The 22,672-nt window shown below is 40.7% G+C and overlaps 1 protein-coding gene across 5 annotated transcripts in view; it reads left to right on the plus strand.

The window, feature by feature from the left end:
* Positions 1 to 5,135: 5,135 nt before the first annotated feature.
* The window catches only part of PRRG1 (proline rich and Gla domain 1), a 34,575-nt gene continuing 17,038 nt past the window's right edge, over positions 5,136 to 22,672 (plus strand). For 2 of the 5 annotated variants that reach the window (XM_075033537.1, XM_075033541.1), the window contains exon 1: positions 5,143 to 5,227. The gene's annotated coding sequence lies outside the window, so the exon portion shown is untranslated. Of the gene's footprint in view, positions 5,228 to 16,830; positions 16,986 to 18,034; positions 18,080 to 19,742; positions 19,763 to 22,672 lie in introns of those variants that run through there. The other 3 variants (XM_075033538.1, XM_075033540.1, XM_075033539.1) reach the window with 3 other exon arrangements.

Below are 22,672 nucleotides of genomic sequence, written 5' to 3' on the forward strand. Positions count from 1 at the left end.
TCATACTAATGAGTCTCTGTCTGGAAATCCCACCTTGGAACCAAGATACCTCTCCCATTTTAAATTTTATTAAACTATATCCTTAAAAATTGATTCCTTTCTGAGGAGAAAGTCTACATAACTGTAAGATTCCCCAATGAGTTCTACTTAAGGATTGGTCTGCTTTTATGCCTCCACTCCTTTCAGCAAGACTCAATGACAGTTTGCTCTCTTCCAACATGGCTGTGACATTTCTTGTCCTCTGTTCACAGAGTCTTTTTTAACTTTTTCATTGCCCTTTTGAGCTTTTGGCTCTAAGCCTTCACAAACAAACTCTGCAATGTGTCTGGAATCAAGGAAGAAAGTACTGCCCAATTATTAAGTTAAATATTGCCTCCTAGCCCTTATAAAGAAATTTTTCATCTATTGCCTTTCCTGGTTATTTCCCAACCACCTGCTATTAAGTTAAACAGATATGGTCAAATGCTATGTATTCAAACAGGATGTGGCAAGCATTTGTAAATTATTACAGAAAAACTCCCTGCCTTCCAAAGAAAGGCAGTTGCAAATTCACAACTCTTGGAGACCCAACCTACAATGGTGCATGCCTATCTCCATTGTCCAGCCAAACTTCAGTGAGATTGTTTCCTTCGCTCCTTAAAGATGAATTTAAGAATTGTCAAAGCTTCTCCTTTCTCCACAACAGAGTTTCTGAGTCAGATTTCTTGTCTCTTTTTGCCTATCCTGATTAGCTGCATTTGATACAGATTTGTGAAATCTATTTTTCCTTATTTTGCAGTCTTCTACATTTCAAACAGCCTTCCATTACAAGAACCATACTTTTGCTGTACTTTCACATTCACCTGCCTCCTAATGAATCTGAGCTTCCACACAAGTTGCTGAACAGCCCCTTCCCACAGATATTTCAGGAGGTAGTGGCAACAGGTTCCTTTTCTTTCTGCTAAAAACTCTCTGGTGCTCTTTCCCAGGCCTTGCCTACACACATGCCTTTAACTTCTCCTCCTCTTTTCTTCACACCGTGCACATCTCCTGTTTCGAGACTTCCAGAGGTCTGCAAGATGCTAAGGGGGTGATGTTAGAGGTGCATGGAAGAGCTGGGCAGTTCGCCACAAACAAATTTCAGGGGTGTGTGTGGACACTGGAGCTCTCACCTCTAACCTCATCATTGAGAAGGACCACAGTTTGCCATTTTGCCTGCTATGTATTTGGAAGAAATCAAATACCTTAGTTGATGGGAATAACAAAGAATGGGGGCCCCTGGAAAGTGTTTTGTCATTAGGCATCGTGGCATTAGAATCAGGTGTCAAGACACTGAAGAAAATGTTAAGCCCTAGATTCAGAATGGGCCAACCTTGGCAGCATTGGGATTAGGAGCCAAATCCAAGTTTTGTGACTCAGACATACACACGTCCTAAACTCCAAATGCTGCAGCTACACACCACATACCTCTGCACAAGCAGTTGCTTTCTGCCTTTCATTCTCTCTAACAACAGCAATTTGCCAGACAATTTCCAGATTACAGCCAACTACGGGGAAATGACAGGAAGGAGGACCTACAACTGCCTCACATAGTAGAACGGAAGAGACTGAGATGAGGAGAGTGGACTGCCTCTGCTACTGCTGTCTTGTGAGAGGGCCAGAACGAGCCACTAGATATTCCCACTCTTACCAGCAGGGATGATAGCATCAACAGTACCTGCATCAGGCTGTGGCAGGCAGGAAGAAAGATTCAGCCTTTTCCATGAAAATTGGTCCCAATCACCTATAAGAAAATGCAAAAGGTCAGATGAGACCATCCCGGGGAAGGCACCTTACTCTTTCAAGCAACCTAATGAAGCTTGCCACTATTTTTTGTTCATGCCATGGAAATTTCAAGTGGTATTATTTTAGGAGAAACTTGAGGCCATAATTCTGGAGAATATTCTAGTCTAAGATACAGACAGTTTCTAAAATTTGTACCTTTCCCATCATTTACTTAGTAAAATATTTTTAAAGTTGCAGCTGAGTCATAAAATGCCTTGTCTTTTATTATTATTTTTATTGTGTTTAAAACTAATCGGTATCTGTATATTAAATTACAAAATACAGTTTCATTTCAGAAAATAAATAAATCATTAGATTAGTGAATTATGTGTCTACAACTCAAAAAAGACGTTCTGATGGTTCAGACCAAACCGTAAATAGAACATAGTTATCTGTATTTCAAAAGCAATTACAACACCATAATTTAAAATGTACCTTTTGTTCTAAATGTATTTGACTCTTCTCTGAATTCCTTCTTCATAGCACTGAAGATGCTTTTCTAGTCCTAAAAAGTACTATCAACATAAGCAATAATAGTGTTTTTCTCACTGATGCAACTGTTACTGGATGCAAAAAAGGAAACTTTTCTTTTGGAAAAGAAAAATTGAGCTAAAAGTCTGTGAATACTGCATATAAAATGTCATATTTTGATCCTCAGTTTTGAATTGCTATCGGCAAAACTTAAAAATTCCTTGAAACATCAGACTCTCAGCATTTGAAAATCATATGGTTTTTGTCATGCCACGTGGGTAGTCCTTAACATGTCACTGTTCTCTTGGCAAACATTTTACTACTCTGGCTGCAGACAAGGGGCAACTGAAACAACTTAGAGTAACTTCAAAACAATTTTATGTTCTTCCAGTAATGAAACCATATCAGTGTAGGTTAGTGTTCAGGACAAACTCAAATGCCTGGTGGTTGTTGTAATTTATGAAAATTGCTCATACCCCGAGGTAGTTTTTGCAAGCAGGGATTGCTGGAGTTTAGAAACGACTCAGGAATAACCTCTTTTGTCTCCGCAGATGGCTGAAAGTGTGTATCACTTACAAAGGTGATAATTCTCAAGAGATCAAATGGGTTTACAACAACTTTTCCATGTGTAAAATGTCAAAAACTATCATAAGCATATAAGAATCCATGTTCACTAAATATACATCTTACTGTGACAAATGTAATACAAAATGAAACATGCAAATTATTTGGGACATTCTTTTTTTCCTCTCCATCCACAGTGTTTACTTGTGCAGTGTGTCTCTGCCTTCTCAGCCTTTCAACCATAAGAGTAAGTGCTACACTGCTCATGGTGTTGTATTATAGAGAACATAATACAATTTTATAGTTTTCAAAGCCCCTTCCCTCCTCCCAACTTTGTTTTTTGACCTATAGTCTTGAGTTTATAAAAATCAATGCTTTAAAGAAATAAATGAAAATCTAATTATGTAGACAATATTAAATTTTGTTTAGTTGAACCATTCTTTTTTTGATGCAGATTTTGTCCTTCACAGACATGAATGAATGGATAAGAGGGCTTTATTGAAATACTTTTTAATATCCAACTGGAATTAATTCTGCAGAGTAGTTTTGACTATCAGTTCAACAACACTGGGAAGACTGTCCTCTGTGGAGTGAAGTCTGTTTTGTTTAGAAGAGCTCATACAAAACACCAATGGAGGGTACTAGACTCAGAAACTGAGAAAACTGTGAACTAGGAAAGGTATATTACGTATGATACTAATATTAATGATTATCAATTACCTTATCGTTTTCTCTCTCTTTAAACTTGATTGTGACCCTGATTGATTCAGCTACATATGAAATTTATATGGGACTTACTGATGACCATTTGCTGTCAGGGCCTCAGCGAACTTTCAAAGAGCAGAGGTGTTTTGTCTCCTATCGATTCAAAGGATTTTAATTTCTAGATAATTCTGTCAAAGTACTGTCAGACATATTAATGTAATTTCTTTTGTTTAAATCGTGATGGTCTTAGTGTCAGGTCTCAGTTGACATATATGCAATCATTAACTTTTAATTATAGGTCAAGATCCATTAAAGAAGCTGAGACATGTCTGAACTATTGCAAACTGTGTCTCATCTTTCTGTTCTCTAAACATCTCTGACTGTACTATTACCTCATTCATTTTTCTGCTCATTGTCAGTTGTCAATTAATATAAAATTAAAGTTAAAAAGTACTGGTATACAGCATAGTAATTCACTAAAAATTGCAGCCACAGAGCATTGAATATGAAGGCAGCAGCAACGTAAACTTCAAAAGCACTGCATATTTATAGGGAGCTTCACTTCCATTTTCATGGAATAAATGGCATTTTACGCTCCACACCATTTAGACCTCAATCTCTCTTCTGGCATGCCAAGCTGTTATTTTTGTGAATCGTTCCTAAGTCATTTATAACCAGGCCACTGCACCACTGAACAACAGCACCTTTGAAGTCAGGTAGGGATTATTCACTCGCTGTGAATTTTCTGAGCAGCTTTATCCTCTTTCCGTATGCATCCATTAAAAGTCATAGAGGCGAAAACAAAGGTACTAAACAAACCTTTTGGCTTCAGATGAAGGACCAAAAGTTAGTTAGTCTGGGCAGCGCAAAAAAACCCAACCTACCCTTAATTTTTAATGTGGAACATTAGGGTTTTAGGGTTCCTGAAACAAATCTACCAGAGGGGTGAGATCCAAGCGCACCCAAAGGCCCAGACCTTGGAAACAAGACCCACTGTCCCATGCAGTCACCCTTGGGGACACAACGAAAGGGAAAATTGCAACTTTTCATGTCATTTTTAGCTCTCCATCAAAGGGCGCAACTGCTGAGGGGGGGAAAGTGACTTCCCTACCACAAGAAAAGGCTGCGTGTACCTATACGGACAAACTGACAGAAACTTTAGGACTGGAAAGGCCTGGGGCAGCGGTGAGGTAACTGCCGCCGCGCCCGCGTTTCCCACCCGTTAACGGGGTCTGGGCCCCGGGCGAGGGAAAGCCCCGAAGGCGGGCGGCGGAAGGGATCACCCTGCTCAGGGGAGAGAGACGGAGCCCGCCCTCCGGGGTGGCTGACCCCCCCCCCCCCCAGCCCTGCTCGGAAGAGGGTCTGGGTCGCAGGCAGGGCGCAGGAGAGGGGCGGCGGGGGAACGGGCAGCCGCGCCGGCGGGACGGGCGGCCCCTCAGGCTGGCGGCCCCTCAGGCTCGCGCCCCCTCAGGCTCGCCCCGCCTCACGGCCGCCCTCCGCTCGCGGCCCCTGGCGGCCGCTCCGGGGAACCGCCCGCGGCGCATGCGCGGCGGCGTCGCCTGCTCCGCCGGGCACGTACCGGAGAGTTGAGGGGCGGCGGCGGCAGCGCGGGGCCGGCAGCACTCGGCCACCTCCGCCGCCCGCATACCGGTCTCCTGGCGGATCCTCGCCTCGGGTGGCAGCGGTGAGTACGGAGAAGCAGCGAAGGAAGTCGGCGCCTCGCTGCCGCGGGGGCTCCCGTCCCGTCCCGTCCTGTCCCGGGGGCTGGTCCGGGCTGTGGGGCGCAGCGCGGCCGGTGGCGGAGAGCTTGGCCGGGCCGGGGCGTCCCGGGAGCGGGCGGCCGCGCCGCAGGGGGAGAAGCGGGGCCGGCCAGCGGTGCCCCCCTCGCCTAGCTACGGGGGGAGCTATAGGCACCAGCGCTGCCCCCACCCCAGGGCGGGCAGGGACCCGCGTGGAGTGCCCGGGAAGGGGCTGCCCGGCGGGTGTGCGTGGGGCGAGGGGCTCGCGTGGGGGTGCGCCCGGCGGGGAGGCCCTCCGAGGGGGGAGAAGGGGTTGAAACGTAGCCGGCCGCCCTCCTCCCCTCGCCGGGCTCCGGCGGCTGCTGGCGGAGCCGCCCGGAAAAGTTCCCTCGAGGGGTTTGTGCCATTTCCAGTTAAGCCAGGGAAGAAAACGTTTTGGCTGTGCTTAACAAAGGAAAAATCCAGCCGACTCTCTGTTTTTGAAGGCGGTTGATGGCTGTCTCCAAAATAGGCAGCTGATAAATTTTTCTCTGAAGTTTTAGAAACCACCGCCACCAGAACAAAACCACAAAATAAAACCACAGCCTTCTGGAGCTTTCATGTTCCTGGTAAAACTTTTTTTCGCTTTGGAAGGGTCACCCAAAGACTCCATCTGTATTAGATCTGCAGTAGCCAGGGCAGTCACTGGAGCTGAAGCCTGAAGATGCTGAGTGTGGGTAGGTGTATTGCGCCTGTGAGCCTGCTTCGGCAGGGTTCTGATGGACCTCTCCTAGGCCTAACACTGCCAAGGGAGCCATTTATTCATACCCACAGGAAACAGGAGGAGCACAGGGAGCCTCAATGTCATCACAGTTGAAACTGGGATTGAATCTTGCATTGGTTGAGGGGTGAAAGAGCGAGCAGTGGCTGGGCTCGTTGGGAACAAAACAGAGAGGAGTGGAGCCAGTGAGTAAAGGGAAGAAGACTGTAACTAAGTGAAGACACTTGAAAGAATCTCAAGTTTTCATAACCCAGTTGTCGTAGATAAGTCTGGGGAGAGAAAAGGGACAGTTATGCAAATGTTGGTGTTCTAGATTGAAATCAACACCTTAAATTTATTATTACTATAGGCTGATGCTGTCACTGGAAAAAAAAAAAACTAGTTGTGCTGCTCGTTGCCACCTTCTGTGCCATCTTCTCCTCATGCTGGCACCATTGTTTATACAGCAGTGGGGCGAAGTGGCATGGAGCATTACCCACAGATTCACACTAACCTTTTAAACATTTTTTCCCATTAACCTAGTTAGTACTCATATCTGTTTCTCTGCACTGCTGTAGGTATGCTCATGCTAGATCAAGGAAAGATGTGTGATGGGGAGGGAAAGAGCTTATTTTTTTGTGTATAAATGAATAAGTAAGTATGTAAAAGCACTGGGGTTTTTATGTACATATGTGTATGTATACACATAGGCACGCACATACCTGTGTAAAGGGATTATGCAACTGCAATGTTGCGCATTCTGGGTCTTGTGTTGAACGGAGGGAGTGCCATCGATAAAGTGGTTGTGCGGGAGGTTTACAAGTGCGAGAGGTGACTAGCAGTCTGCGTAGACATCCAGTAAGGGTGAGTTTGCAAGAGTAGTTCTTGCTGGACCAGGGGCGGGAGAGTAGAAGCCAGAGAAGAGGGGATGGGGAGTTTCCGTGTGAGAGTACTGCATGGAAACAGAGGAGTGAGGCTTTTTACTCATCTGTTCAGCCATCCCCAGGCAAAACATGGATTATCCCTTTCTCACGCAAGTTCATCCAGAAATTTGCATCCAGCTAATGTATTAGCTCAAACGGCAAAGCATTGCATCTGGTTATAACACACATAGGTGTTGAGATTATAACGTGGTGGCATCAGTTTTCTTTTGTTAGAAGTGGATAGTTACATACAGTTAGAGTAACTATACTAATGTTGTCCCTTCCAGAAGCACTCACAAATGAAGAAAAGGAGAACTGAGGTTTTTGAGTTAGCTTTAATTCAGCCTCTTCATACATCTAGATTGAACTACAGTTTTCTATTGAGCAATAACATATTGTTTGTTGCATAAAAAATCCTGTTATACTCAAGGTATTAAAGAGATGAAGGATTTTGGTCTTAACCTCATTATTTTGGTTGTGTGACATCAAGACTTATTTCCTGAGCATGACTCAAATCTGTGTTCAAATTCTGCTTTGACTATGGAATTTTAAATTTCCTTGTGACTTCTACTGTGCTTATCACCTTAATATCTTAGTACTCGACAAATCCCCCCCTTAATTGACAAAACTCTTCTAAGACAAGGAAGTAGTCATCCTCCCCTTCCACATGAAGAACGAAAGATAAAACTATGGAGACCAAATCTGGTCCAGGTAGGGTCTGATTTTTTTCAGGGTATTGAGTTCAGTGTCCTGGTTTATGTCAAGTACACAGGTGCAAATAAATTGAATATCTGGTAAGCCTATGCTGCTTTTGCAAGCCATGCATTCAGATTTTGGGAGCGGCACCCCTAAAATAAAATGGATGTAGTTAGTGTCCACATTGAAACAGCGTTTTTAAGTAATTTATGTAGAGTCATGAATGAATTCTGTGACAAAAGCAGGGATAAAGTTTACTGCAGAACAGTGCGAACTTATTTTAGACCACAGTATTGTGAACCATTTTTGTTTGCTGTGTCATTTTAAACAGCTCCCTTTTCCTGTGATCCTCTTTTCCATCATTGTGTCCTGCCTACTGTGACCTCCCTCACCTGTGATAGCATAACCATTTCCGTATCCATCTGCTGAGGTGGATCACAGAATTAATCAGGTTGAAAAAAAAAAAAAAATCTGACTTACTTTTGACTCTTACCTGGCTCTTATAAACAGCTGGGTGGACAGGGGAACAAGAGATGCGGTTGGTACCGCTGACCTCCAGTATGAGTGCTGAGAAAAACCTAAGCCATTTTGCCTTGCCACTTCCATCTTCCATTAATCCCATAAATCTTATATGCTTCATTTCTTCCCATTTGCTCGACAAATGACTCCAGGTTCCTATAGGCAAGAATTTTATTTGCTTACACCATCCCATTAAGAGCTTTTGCTTTCAGTTTCTCAGCTCAGTTCTGAACTTTCCTGCTGCTTTTAATCTTGCTCTTTCATGAATTGCTGTCAGATGTGTTTCCAGGATGCTGTCTTTCTCTGGCTCATGTTTCTTTTTTTTTTTTTTTTTTGCTTCAGCCTCCACAGACAATCTACTTTCTTTTCCCCATCTCTTGCTTCCTCTCCTCTTCCACATTATAAACAAAAGCACTTGCAATGTGCAGTAGAGAACAATACAGAACTGGCAAGGGAGTGGATTAAATGACCTAATGTCTAATATCTGTTCTCCTGCCAGCTATTTTTGTTTGAGTTCAGATGTTGGTAACTATTTGACCTTTTAAAATCTAATCTGACAACACCCAGCCCTTTCCTTGTTTACCTTTGTTTTGTTTACTGATTCTTGTTAAGTAAAGTTTGATATACATTTGTGAGGTCTGAAATACACTTAGTCCATTTTCTTGTTGCCAACGGTTTTGATGGTACTGATTATCAAGTGATCTGTGTTTTAATCAAGGTTGCTGAATAGTGTTATTAAAATAGCTACATTTCAAAAGCAAAGCCTGTCTTCATACTGGAAGTTAAATTACATACTAACCACCAAAAATCATACCATGTGTTTTGGCTTGCTAAGGAAACATTTGTTGAAAGCTGCTTTATGTGTATCACTGGCTATCGCTTATTTTTAATGATAGACAATCATTATGTGAAATGTCTTTTAACTTTGGATAAAAGTTACAGATCTGTTCAGAAATACACTGTAAAATCAGACAAGAACCATGTTTGCACAGCCCAACATACTGGCATTAGCATCCAGGCCTAAGACTCCTGGACAATATAGTAGCTCAAGAAGTGTTGCCTGTTTTCAAACTAAGAATGCTGCTTTGTGTAAATTTTTTTTTTATTTTTTTTTTTTATTTGAGAGAGAGTATATGTCTTTATATGCGGGAGTGACAGACTATCCTGCAATTGCATCTTGAAAGTTTGTATCATTTGCATTTTATACGTTACATTGTGCTGTGTACCTGCTCAGTGGAGTGTTTCTTTTAAAGCATTTGAATCAACCTTCTCACGTCACTTCTGAAATGACTTTTGAAAGTTGGCATCTCACATTTTAAGCTCACCCAGTCAACATACTTTAAGTTTTTCAAGGTAGTGGTCAGTCTGCACGGATATGAGGATATGATTACTCCAACAGTGGTCAGATTAAGTGATACTAAAATCCAGAGACCATGTGAAAGGTAGTATTGGAATAGTATATCATAGATAAAACTTCTTAATCCTGGTGAAGAATTAATTTTGTTGCCTGAAACTGCAGAACTTCTATGTTTGCCAGAACTCTAGGGTAGGTGTGACTTTTTTGTTTGTTTGTTTACACCAAGACATTACACCCTATTGTAATTATGGATGTTCCTGTTTTGCTGAGCTCTTTGTTTTACTGTAGTATAAGACTGAATGCCGTGGACCGGTTTCAAGATTCACTTTACAGCAATTCCTCATTAAATCCCTATTGCTACATTAACTGTTTAATATAACTGTCTAAACTGTGTAATATTTATTATAATTAGCTCTATTGCTAAATGTTTACTACTCGGCATTGAAGAATGATTCCTTTTTGGCTCAAAAAGTGTGAATTTGTTAGCTTGCTGGTGTAAGGCAGTTTATGGGAATGCTACCAGGAAAATTCCAAAATAGTGGCTTCATCAGACATGCATGTGAACTTTTGCACCTGACTGCGCCTCCAGGTTTATCAGTGTGCTGTTTACTGACCTTGTATGTATTCTTCAGCTTTTATTTGCAGAATATTACTCTTCAAACTATTTGCTAAATAAAGCTGGGAAGAGAAGCAACTTTCTGTTCATCTTTCTGTGCCTAGTCTTCATTCTCGTGGCTATGGGGAAGGGTTGAATGAGGTCTCAACAGCAGAATTATTGGCTAACTCTCTTGCCTGTCTTTCTATAGATTTCCCCTGTGGCAGCTGAAATGGGCACAGTCTGTGACATTTTATTGCAGTACTGCTGAGCAGTTCTGAGTAGCACAAATGAAACGGACTCACTGTACTGTTTTCTGTTTGCTACTGTTGGTTATCAGAGCTGTGGGCAGCAGCAAAATAAAGGCATGACTTAGTCTGGAGAACTAAGCATGTGGCTTTGTAAGCAGCTTAACTGATCGAAGCTTGTCTTGCTGCCTGTAAACAAGAGTTCTTGCTTTTCCCCTCCATACTTGCTAGGTTTTGCATTTTGACTGCTTCCCTTGTACTGGCACTAGCACTCTTAATGCTGTGCAGTCAACTAAACCAAGGAGCTGATTTGTTTTAAAATGAAACCAGTCAAACTAAAACAAGCATACTGACACACACGCACACAAAAGGCTTTCCACTGCGCTACCTCTGGCTGGCCTTGGGGGCTACCAGCTGGACCTTGTATTGACTCAAGGGAGGGAGTGGGACTATATGGCTGGGGGGGGACAACTACCTACTCAGACAGCAGCTTTAGCTGGGATTGATTTAAGTGCTGACTCTGAAACTATCAGTGAAGGAGCAGTGTATCAGTATCTTTCTGTGCTGACATCTTTGAAGAACAGCAGCAAATTGCTCAAGCGGGAGGATACAAGGAAGTCCTTCAAGAGGGCCAAGAACCTGGTGAACACATCTTGGGGTCAAACTCAGAAAGTGAGAAGGTGAACAAACTCATCTTTTATGGAAAGGCCACTTTATGATGAACTGTAAAGAAGTGCCCAACTACAAGCTCATCAGATCTTCAGCTGTCTCAGAAAAACAGAAGTATCAAAGCACTTTTACTATGGCCATTCTTTAGGACCTCATCTTGGCAAAGGTTTGATCAAAGTTTTCATCTCAATATGAGAAAGAAATTTTTTACAGTGAGATCAATCGTTCACTGGAACAACCTCCCCAGGGACATGGTAAAGTCCCCATCACTGGAGGTTGCCAAGATGCAACTGGACAGGGTGCTAGATAACCTCATCCAGGCTGCCTTTCCCACAGAAGGTTGGACCAGATGATCTTTTGAGGTTCCTTCCAACCTGGGCTGCTCTATGGTTCTATGAATTTTTTGTGTGAGTGAAGTGATCTACACCAGAAATACAAAAGGTGGAGATGCACCTGCTGGTGGGCAGCATGTCTAGGAAGGTTCTCCAATGACTTCTGCAGTGTATTACATATGTAAATGAATACAGCAGAATTACCAGATTTTAAAAATATCAGTGATGTATTTGTTTCCATTGGAAAACTCCTCTCCTCCTTCACAATCTCTATGTCCTGGGGTAGGTATACAGCTTCTTGGGGGTGGGGAGGGGCACCCTTTAAATCTACCAAGAACAAAAGTTAGACATGTTAGATCCTGTGGAGGTTCTTCAGTTCTGAATTAAGTTTTCAGGCATTAACTTTATTTTAATTCTGTGTATGCTTTTGTCGCAAGTGTAAGATAAAGTGTATCTGCAAATACGGTTAACTGCACACAAATTTGACACATTAATTTGGCATGTCAGTGTTAGGAGCTTCAATACGAGTAAAATTTTTCGTGCCGTAAATCTTTTAAAACTGATTTCTAAACCTAAAATCTTTCTGAATTGTTTTGTTATATAATTTTTTGTGCTTCCTACTCACAGGCAGAATGGGTATTGTACTGAATCACTTCATAAGGCGTAGGAGAGCATCAGTAGAATTATTGTTTTAGTTTTGGGAGCTGCTTTTGTGTTTTCACAGTGCTTGAAAGTGTAGAAAACTGTTCATAAGTATGCCCTGATACTTAGTAGTTTTGTGACTGCTGGAACTCATGCAGCTTCGTTTCCTGTGGATTTATGCTGTGTGGTTGATCAGTTATAAGCTATGACTTAAAGCTTTACTGTTGTACTTAATTCTTCATAAATGACAAATTTTAATTAGATACTAATTTGTCTTCCAGACTTTTCTTGAGTTACAATGTTCAGAATGCCTCCATTCTCTATACAAGTGTGCTTTCTTTAGGAAAACTTCCATGAATTTAAGGTTTTCTACTGTTCTGTACTAGTTGGTTGGAAAGGACCAGTGAGTAAAATTGTTGGACTAGAGGACATGAGGGAAACCCTATGTAGACACAAAGCTCTTTTACTGAAGGAAAACAATATCAAAATAGGAAAACTGTGTTAATACCCTTTGAAAAGAAATACTGTTGAAGTTTTCAATTTTTGCATTTCTAGTAGTTCTTACAGAATTGTACCCATTTCAAATAAAAATTGATACTTGATTTCAGTCTTATTAAATCAAATGTAATCTGCTATTGAGAGCACAAGGTAACTAAGGAGGGATGCAAAACTAGTTGCCCGATAGATTGGCTTTGGTGGCAGATACAGTCTAGGAAGTTCATACTTCCTTTCTGCGGCCATCTTCGAGAGCAAAGAGGGAGAGGAGGAGAGGGAGGTCAGTGGGAGAGGTGCGAAGCCGTAGTGCAGAGCACAGAACCACATCAGCCCACATCAGGGGCACTGGTCCCCAGTAAAGGGTGGGTAGCAGTGGTAGGTAGGAAGGGAGGAGAAATTTCTTGACTCCTCTTCAAGGCTGAAGCCAAAACATCATGTTTTATTATACTCCAAACATGTAAATCAGCTGGAATACTTTTGTGTGTAGGTTTGTTCAAAAAAAATTAGAAAAAATTAAGTGTAATGCAGTAAAATGCAGTAAAAAAGACAGTCATAATGTGTGCATCTTAACCTATTTGGAAATTCAGGTAAAGCTGATGTGAGGGGAAATGGCTGTAGGTGTTGTGAGAGTGGGAAATAGCGGTATTTAAAAAATTCCCCCCCCCCGGTTTGTAGGGCTGTTTACCCTTCTGTTTTACTGAGGAGTATGACTGCAGCTGTTCTGTGGATCCTGGTGGTGTACACCTTTCTGTGCACTTTCTTTATGCAGTTTTCCAGTGTGACAGAAAACTTCATAAAGATATGTAAAGGAGTTGTGCTTCATTATCTTTTCCCTAGTTACCATATAATTCAGTAAGATGAAATATGTATTTATGACTTTTCCATCACTTCTATGCAATTTGATTTTTGGTTGACTGGAAAATCCCATTAAAACATGCTCTGAAGTGCTGTCATATGTGCCTTGCTTCAGGGGAAGACAGGCAGGGTGGAAACTTGTATTAAAACATGCTGACGGTGCGTAAATATTTGGAAGAGAAGGCTTTGTTTGCACATTTCTCTAGCTTAGTTTAGCACTTCACAAAGAAATTACTTTTTATTGTTTTCTGGCTAATTTTTCTAAATTAAATGAGGTGTAAGACATTGGCCTACCAAACAAGTGCTAAATGCAGTTTCTGTACAGAACAGAGTATTTGCTTCACCTTTGCTTCATCACAGAAAAGCAAAATAAACTTTACAAAGTAGTAGGCTTATGTTCATTATAAAATTATTGCATGCAAAACCAAAGATGCCAAGGTGAAATTATTCAGGTTTCTTTTGGCTAAAGAAACACACATTCTGAAATCTAGGATCATTCTGGGGTTTTTTAATAGCTGCTTGAAAAATAGTGGTAGTTTAGAGGGAAACTGATTTTTAAAAATAGCGATTGCTCCCTACCCTTCACAGTATTGTAACAATTTCAAAAAAAAGTTCACTGAGTTGAGAATAATCTTTTTCAAATGTACAGAATTGTCAGGTCTCTCTCTCTTTCTTTCTCTCTCTCTCTTTTTTTTTTCCTGTGAAAAGAAGAGACTTGAATATTGGATACAGACTGATACAGCTGGAGGCTGAATTTTGTACAGCCAGTTTGTGTTATTGGAAAATCCATAAAGGTATTATTTGTGACATTTGGGTCATGGTTTTGCTTTTTAAGATGTGTTGGGAAAGAAAGTATCTATAACGAGTTTCAAAGCAGGAAGAATGGTACATTTTTAGCTTTGATCTTGTGACTTTTTCTGAGTGGACAAACACTGTACCTGCAATGAAATGATATTCTTGTGAATGGACTGTGCCCAGGTTGCTTGGCCCTTCTGTCTCATGCCTGGAGAGGTATAATCTGAAGTAAAGGTAGTACTCCTTTTTTTTTTTTCTTTTTTTTCTTTTCTTTTTTTTCCTCTCCTACCTGACCCATAGATGCTTTTAAAAGGCAGACAGCGCTGTTACAATCTACTTTCTGCTTGTCCTGAATGTTCTGATGTGTTGATTTGGGGGCAGATGGGAGACTCAGAGCTGAATGAAAAAGGGAGATTGTAGATAGTGAGTAGGATCTATTAAAGAGACCACTTGCCATCTGTCAACTCAATTTCTATTATGTGCTGGTATTTATTCTCCTGGTCCTAAACCAGTTTTAAACCACTTTGGAGAGGAACTGGATATAGTTACTCATTCCATCCTGGGCACTGGACTGCTTCCCTCCTTTCATAGCCAGGTAGTTATTGTTACCAATAAAAGGCATATGTGGTGTCCCTTGTGTGTATGTAATAATACATTTTTTGAAAAACTGTATAATACTAAAATCTGAAGGTCAGCTGGCTCCTGAACTTTAGCAAATGGTTGAAATGTTTGGGAAATTATGTCTGGCCACAAACTGTAGAAGATGCTAAACTAGGTATTAATAACGTGAAGGTTGTTGGAAGCTAAATGGTTAGCCATTTTAGCACACTGGAGAACATAAGTAAGAGCTGCTATACTGGATCAGCCAAAAAGTCAGCCTGGTGTTGTGTGTTGTGCCAGCAGCTGGCAGGAGATGCTGTTGAAAGAGTCTTGGAGCAGAGCATGGACAGAGCGAGCCTTCCCTGGTATATCGAAAGTTTCACAGGATAGAGGATACATCTGGAGAATTTTGTTATAGTAATCACCAAAGGTCTCCCTCATTTGGTGATTTCCTTTCTGTTTTTTAAAGCTATTTCTGTTTTTGTCCTGAACAGTATCTTGCAGCAGCAAGTTCCATAACTTAGGCACTACGTGAAAATTCAGGTCCTTTATTTACATCTATGTCAGCTTAGGTCAGTGGGTGCCCTCCTGTTTCTCATGGTGTGAGAAATAATGGTTAGCTGTAATGTGTTTTATCTTCTCTTCTCTGGTCACAGGTGTATAGGTAAGAGACCAATTTATCCAGGGAGGCTCTGTGTGTTACGGTTGCATCAGCTGAATGTCTGCTTTCTCTGAACTGAATGGTTATATAGTGATTACTTAAACACAAAGGATTTTTTTCTTTTTTCTTTTCTTCTTTTTTTCTTTTAAATAAAAGCAGGATGTAATTTTTAATCCATATACAATCCAGTTTCCAACTGGAGTTGAGAGCTTCTGAGTAATGTTCCTCAGTTTGTTGTCTGTAAAGCATCAGGAGATGGACTGAACTGCAAAATGAAAGCTGGCTTGTTTGTAATTTACAAAGCACAGGCAAATGTTTCATTTGTATGAAAACAAGGACAAAATAGGGGAGGAAAATCAAATGAGTCCACATTAAAAGCTTATTCTACTTTAGGGAGGCTGTGAGTGAAAATATGCTATAAAGAAAACAGTCTGCAGCAATTCTGATACAGTTCATGTGGTTTCTTTCTTGAAAAGAGCTAGCAAGTCCATTGATTGTTTTATCTTACTATAAATTTTAAAAAAAATACATGATAGCTATTCAATAAGCAGCTGTCACTTTACTAGTATAACATAAGAATTTATCAATACGTTATTTAAAACTTCAGCCACCTGTAAACGCAAGGCAGAAGGATCATAATGTAGTTTCCCTGGCTTATTGTGTATTGACTTTGTGTATTACTTAATTATTTTAGAAGCTGGTAACATTTTGGAGGGGAAGTAATTGAAAATATTGATAACGGTGATCATAAACTGGATGTTAATTTTGTAGTCAGTAGTTGCAAGTTTCCACTCTTTGGGTATGTGGGGAGACAATGTGCTTTTTTGTTTGTGGAGTTTTTTGGGGGAGATGAGGGCTGACTAGATTGTCTCCTCGTTCCCAGATTATCTATGTATGTCTCTTTTTTTTCTGGCGTTTCTGAGTAAACACTCTGGTATTTCAAGTTTTTTATCTCTTAAATTGGGCCCTGTGGCATCCCGTGTATTAACAGTATTTCATTTCTACAGTAAGAACGCAACACTTGAAGATAAGAGACAAGCACATAGACTGCTTCAGAAATCTCTTTCACTGGGGTGAGGTTGTTTCTAGGGGGTTTTTTTGGTTGGTTGGTTGGTTTGGTTTTTTGCTTGAGGGAGAACCTCACATTACCTCTGTTTTTGTCAACTTGTTTGACAAAGTAATTTTGTACCTCTGCGGGAAGTTTTGCCAGACATTCACTGTCATCCCATAGTAAACTTTGGTTCTTTGCTGGGGAATCATTTATCTAGAGCTTCCTTCCTCAGAGGTTCTTACTACTTTGAGTGTCATCATACAGTACGCATTGAGTGTATCTGCAGTAGCATTTTGGTTCAGATTAGGAGTATGCTTTGGAAGCAAAACTCGTGATTGTCAACACTTACTGTGCATTGGTTTGTGTTGCAGAATCATTTCAAAGCACTCAGATTGAATTACTTTTGGATGAAAGCAAACCAGAAGATGCGCTCCAAGAGCATACCTGTTGCAGTCCCACTGCCGCACAGCACTCAGCTCATGGAAGCAAATTAGAGCTACCCCAACGGAAAATTCTCAATGTGGTGGTGTGTTAATGTTGGGTCCTCTGCACCAACTGTTTTGTTCTTCAGATTCACTCCTATTGCTCTGCATTCCTGGCTAACGTGAATATAGTCATGGATAGAGATAAACATGATGTACTTAGAAGTTATTATTCATGACCACTGTGCTTGCTTCAGAGAGAGAGTCCAGCTATTCAAGCCTAAATTAGAATAGATAATATCAAAGTAGCTGACACCTTGAGTTTGATTTGGAAGCTGACACTTAAACCGTAATTAGGTCAGGGAGCACCAGAGCTATAATGAAGCTGTTTTCTTGTCTCTGTTACCTTTTGCCCTTTCCTACTTTATTAATCTGAGTTCTTCTCCATTCTATAACATGCTTATTTTTGCGACCCTGTAGCTAATCCAAATCACCACAATATTCTGACACCTCTTATGTGCTGGCTGCGCTCTTCCCTATTCTCATCTCTTCAATTTTTTTTGACTTACCAGCTTGCAAAGGTCTGTACAGGCTGTGGCTGCTCCTGAGCATGATGTATACTTTCTGACTACCTACTTTCTGCTGGCGAAAATGGATAATGATTTACAGCTGCCAAAGGTGCTGTGCTTTATGAGATACTGCCACAATTGGTAAACCCCATCTTTACTTCAGTGAGAAAATTAATGGGTTTTGTCTGTTCTTCTTGGTCATTGATTTTTGTGGAAAACTTATGGTACACAGAAGAAGAAATCTCACTGTCCAATTTAGTTAAAAGGTGTTGAGGAGGGAACAGAAAGTAGAATGGATAAGTAACACAGTATCATTAGTTTTTGTGTCCAAACAAAATCAGGATAAAAATAGATCCTACTGTGAAAGCTTTGTTTAATTGTTCACTATTCCTACTTGAAAAAGGAGGAGTAGAATTGGTTATTGTTATGTCAACACTTAAATGGATTACCAAGTTAAATACTCCAAACTTCAATTCCCAAAGCATAGTGATATTGTCTAACCTAAAGCAATGTCTTTTAACAGTAGCTTACAGAAGACTGAGGTGTCTGAAATGCTGCTGTGTAAGCTGCTCAGAAAGGCCTGGTCTCTTGAGGATTTGTGCAATTCTGGTTTCAACACAGGTAGTTACGTAAGTGTTCAATTATGCCTCCCAGGAACTGCCCTAGATGGTCCCCACGCACTTCAAAACAATGAAACCCACCAAAATTCTGCCTCGCTGAAGTGAGAGTGTTGTTACTTGCCCTCCTAGTTGTTCTTCTATTTGCCAAAATGTGTGTATCAGGAGATTGTTCTTGTCTGGTTTTGAAGGGAAAGGGAAGGAAGAGATGTCTTAGCTTATAGCAACTCCCCCTTTGAACTGGAAGAGCCTGGAAGTAACCAGAGAATAATGAGCCAGAACATTGTCACAGCTTTAAAACGACAAAAAAACACAAAGTAAAGAAGGGGAATGAAATTGAGGCAGAAGCTTAGACCTCAGTCTCAGCTGGCTTAAGTCTTGTCCAGCTGCAGTCATGAGGAACCACCTTCTCTCTACTAACAGGGTGGTGTTTAAGTGTTGTACTCAGCGTGCTAGTTCTGCGAGTAATGATATATTTTACTGGTTTTAGGACGTAATGGCAGTCCGCTAAGTACAGGTTTCTCTTGGTGATCTGGTCTGTGGTTTTGGGTCCATATGTAATCAAAATTAATGATAATGTTTTATAATGCTGTGATCGGATAGTATCTACAAAGGAAAGGGTTTTTTTCAGTTCTTTTTCACTCTTATCCTTGTCCCGTGTAGTCTCAGGTGGCACAAAGCTTTTGTATCTTTGATAGAGTAGTTTCCAAAGTGTTCCATCCCGCTTTATTCCCACCTGAATTCCCTGGAAAACCTTGCGGTTCAAGCAATCCAAACTTAATAAATACAGGTTTTTCCCATATCCTTAAATTATGGACTTCCTGTTCAGAGAAAAATCAGTATGTTTCTCTAGCATTTGAATCCATTCTTTTGTGCACTTTCCCTGGGGAAAAACTTCTTTTGAAACAGCTTATAATAAGTAAAATTGTAGTCTTCTGTAACATTTTTCTTGCAAGGATGGAAAAGACACACGTGGTGGGACCGGGACTTTTAGGTAGGCACATAACACATTTTGAATAAATGGCAGTCAGATAATTATCATCTGTCTTCCTGTGTAATTATTTAATGTTTTCATTTTTCTTCTAAACAAACCTCCCACAGGAGTGTTTCAGTTGTTTCATTGCACCTGGAGTGGGGCTGGGGACTAGAAAAGGGGTATTTATTTTTAGACTGAACATCTACTGATGTTTTAGTTAGCAGTGTCCTTTGAATGTCCCTGCTTTCATAAAAAGCTCCAGAAAAACCTCAATATTTATAACTTCAAAAAATTATATAGCTTTATGTGGCATCTGGCTGTAAATTGCATCCCAGTGCTCTCATTAATTGTACAGATAACAAAACTAAAATTAACAGCTGTATCCACTGTTAGAGTTGTATTGCAGAATGAAAAAAACCAGTTCCCTTTTCCCTACCTGGTACTGTAAATGCACATCCCTCCCCGGCTGTGAGAGGAGCATGATGGCCTTGCAGTGTTTTAAGTCCCTGTTAAAGCAGAAAATGAGGAACTGAGTGAGGAAAAGGACTGCTGCTGCTTTACATTATCCTTATTTTCCCTTCTTTTTGTAATCCCTTCCCTTAAGGACTTGCTTTGTTCTTGATGTGCTGTCTCCCTAGAATATACGACAGTCAGTGAGTGAGAATACTGAACGCAGTTTGGACTTGTGTGCCCCCCATCAGATCCTCTGTCCTTTAATGGTATGTGCTGCACACAAGTTTCCATAAAACTTGTAGTCAGGAAATGTACCCTGAAGAGGTGTACCTGCCAACCGAATGTGGTTATCTTAATGCAACAAAATCTTGCAGAAATACTGTCTTGAGCCAACAACTTTTAATGCTGAAATTAGTTAGCTTCCGAATTTAAGGGATACACTGCACTGCTAGAATATGATTACCAGCTTTGGAAATGTGTATAAAAATATTCTATGCTTTTGAGCTTATACACAGTGTATACAAGGTTTGGGCACTTTCAGGATTGAGGAAAACATATTTAGGTTAGTTGTAGAAAGAAATATACAGCTTGATTTGTTACTTCAATATTAGTTCCTTAAACTTTCATGCAAAACGTTTCTCCTCAGTAAGATGCTACAGCCCTTTGGTGGTGAGCACAGTACTGCTGGTAAATAGCATGGGCCTTGTTGGTATGTCTCCTTTGCTGTCTCACGTGCTTTAGAACTCATTGTATTTCCCTTTGAGTCATTATATTTTCTATTAGAAGTGGATGGTTGATTGTTTTAGTTTTGTTTTGTTTTTTACCATTATACTGACAGCCAAGTAAGCAGTCAGAAAAGATCACTTGGTCAGGTACATCAGCTTGCCATTGAACTCAGAATTTGACGTTCAGCTTGGCTATAGTGCTATCCATGCTGTCCACTGTGTTGTTGCTTTTTCCGCAAGCAAATGAAAGGTGATGTATAACCTCTTGGAGGGTGTGGAAGGGATAATATATAGAAGATAGTTGGAAGAGGGATTCCTGAAACAATAAACATCAGTGTTACTAGTAAGATACTATCTGTGGGGGTTTTCTTGTTCTTGCATTTGTGTATATATATGAAAAACATTGACGCCATAGGACCACCCTAGCCTTCAGTAAGATTCATGAAGACTTGAAAGCAGGAAACTAAATAAAGAGTTGGGTAGAGGAATAAATGAGTCAGCAGCAAGTCAAGATGTTCCTGTAGTGTTGCCAGCCCTCTTCAGTTTTATTAGCTGGTTTATGAAGCTAAAAAAGATGTATGTACTTGTTTGTGTTTGATCCCTTCATCCAGACAACCTGTGAACTATTTAGCCAATTTGAAACAAGACTGTCAGAGGGTAGAGGACCAAAATATAATTAAGCTCCTTCCCTTTAGGGGAAGGGGCAGTGAAGTAGAGAGCAAAGACCCAAGCATTTCCTCTGCAGTGGGAGAGTCTGTTCTGTGAGTGTAATGTCCATGTAGTGGCAGGGCAACCACTGCCTGTGTCCTCAGTCAACCTCTTGCCCGGTAGGTATTTGAGTGTCATAGTAGGAAGCTAGCTATGTTTTGTGAGAGCTTGGAAATGAAGAAGTTTGGGGAGATACGAAGAGGGAAGGCAGGGGAGCATAAAAAAGACACACGTTTGTAGGAAAATGGACATAATTTGTTCCAGGGATCTCTGAATACTCGTAATTGCTGTAAGAATCTAACATAGATTGTTGAAGGGAAGTTTCTACACCACAGCCGCTGGAAAGCTGTATTTGACATTTTATACAGAAGGGCACACTGGTTCCTTTTGTAGTGAAGGAAGGGTGAAGAGAAACATAATTTGTGTTTTGCTGCCAATTCAGCAAATCTTTATTTTGTCACTAGCTCATAATATACTTGCCTCAATTTCTACTGAGGAAAATAAAAGGTGTTTTTCTTTTTGTGTTTTGTTTTTTTCTCCTCCTCCACAGGTTTTCCTGTTTCCCAATCTGTGTATGTCAGTATTCTGAGGTTCGTTCCCAAAAATCACGATGTACCAAGCACCTGGTGCCAGGTTCCAAGGCGGCACGTAGCAGGGAAGAGGCATGTTAGTCCCCTTGTTTCTGCCACAGTTCCCAGTAGGCAGAGCCATCTAGTTGTGACTCAGTGAGCATGGATGTGGATGTGTGTGTTCTGCTTGCTTTTTTTTTATGTTGTTGAAATCCACACCCAAGTTATTTGTTAAAAGGGTGAAATATTAAACACTAACTGAAATTTAATGCAGAAAAACATCCCCATTAGAGATGTGAAGCCTCGCAAGGTGTGTTTCATGCACTGTATTCTGCTCAACAGAGCAAGTGAGCACTCATGGGTCTTGCTCTTGTATTGCTGTGAATCTTATTTGAGGTGCTGTTGCAAAAGCAGCCACCTGAAACTGGCAGTCATAAAGGGCAAAAGAAACTCATGATGCAACAGAAGAAGAGAATAGTTACACTAGTAGCCAAATTGTTTTTGTGACCTGTTTATTATTAAAAGCTTGGCAATTTCTTCAGCACAGATATTTGAGTTATAACAATGTGACTACCCAGAAAACTACACTAATTTTAATTTTATTCAAGAAGCAAGTGGCAAAGGCAGTTTTGTCTTTGCATAGAGCAGTCTGCTAAGAAAAATTCAGGTTATTAAAAGAGGTTATATATATTCTGAAGAATTTTTTTTAAGCCCTCTGCTTCTGTTACCCTACAATACTTAGTAATGAAAAGCTAAATACCATGGTGGTGAGATCTGAGTACTTTAATATCTGCTGTTTATTCACATTTATTTGCCTTTACAGAGATTTGATGAACTTGCTTTAATATCAGTTTATTCCTCCATCCTACATGTCTTGTAGTCCCAATCCTACAATTTTGTCAGCAGACTGGGATGCCTTTATAGAGCTCCATTCACGTTGGGAGCAGTCCTTACAAGTACTGCAGTCTGCTCTTCCATGATGAATTACAGTGGTGGATGGGCTGTGCTGGAAGTGTTAACTTTCCCTCTTTGTTTATCACAGCAGCTACGGCCAAACTTTGTGCATATTTGTCACTTTTTTACAGAGAGGTTTGCTTATGAGGTTTTGGTTTTATGGAGAGTGAGGACATTAGTATGGTATGATATGTTGATGTGTAACCTGGCCTCTGAAGTA

Source organism: Buteo buteo, chromosome 8 (assembly GCF_964188355.1).
Source record: "Buteo buteo chromosome 8, bButBut1.hap1.1, whole genome shotgun sequence".
Classification (NCBI taxonomy): Eukaryota; Metazoa; Chordata; class Aves; order Accipitriformes; family Accipitridae; genus Buteo; species Buteo buteo.